Source organism: Octopus bimaculoides, chromosome 19, assembly GCF_001194135.2.
Source record: "Octopus bimaculoides isolate UCB-OBI-ISO-001 chromosome 19, ASM119413v2, whole genome shotgun sequence".
Classification (NCBI taxonomy): Eukaryota; Metazoa; Mollusca; class Cephalopoda; order Octopoda; family Octopodidae; genus Octopus; species Octopus bimaculoides.
This window is the reverse complement of record NC_068999.1, coordinates 41,265,775-41,266,587: the sequence shown is the minus strand read 5'-3', so window position 1 is coordinate 41,266,587 and position 813 is coordinate 41,265,775. Positions and strand designations below refer to the sequence as shown.

At 31.2% G+C, this 813-nt stretch overlaps 1 protein-coding gene across 1 annotated transcript in view; it reads right to left on the bottom strand.

The window, feature by feature from the left end:
* LOC106873993 (protocadherin-15-like) overlaps positions 1-813 on the bottom strand; it is a 115,246-nt gene that overhangs the window by 111,268 nt on the left and 3,165 nt on the right. The window lies entirely within an intron of this gene.

Sequence of the window (813 nt, the reverse complement as noted above, 5' to 3'; positions counted from 1 at the left end):
ATATATATGTGGCAAAACTTTTATTTAGGTATTTTCCCTTTCATTGTGGTTAGATTGTATACTAATATTCTGTTAAGTCTGAGAAACATTAAATTTGACAAAACAGTTATGCGCATGCTTGTTACTTTCACTAACTATATAAACGTGGATTTTTGTCTAATATAGATTTGTCAATATATCTAGGCAGTGTGTATTGGTTTGCCCTGTGCCAAGCTCTCCCATGGCTATCCCATATTTTATCGATTGATTGGAGAGGTTTTTGACTATTATTTCTAAAATGTCTAGTTACAATATTGTGCTTTCCTTGTGAATTCGAATTCGTTCTTTTTACCTATATCATTACTGTCATGGTATAGACAACACTTATTCAGCCAAATGCTTCTACAGTCAGATATCCTTCCGATTAATAACCATGTTTCATTTTCAAATAAGTCTATTTTTATTTCACTGCTTTAAAAACAATCGCTAAAATATCCTTCGTGATCTAAAATTTCACAACCTCCTTGCCAGTTTCTTAGTTCGTCTTACAATGCAATGGGCCCAAAGATATCTCATGTTAATTCCGATTAGCACAAGACCTTAGCAGAAAGCAACTGAAGATAAGTGCTTAATAAAAGGATCACGCATATTGTGTTTCTGGAAAGTATATAATAATAGTAACAACAACAACAACAATAATAATAATAATAAGTTACAGCTAGAATATTCTTAACTGGACTCTAAATGAACTAATCAAAATAAACAGGAAAACGAGAAAAATAATGACAGAATTTAGGATGCACTAACCAAAATCTGACAAAGAAAGATTATATA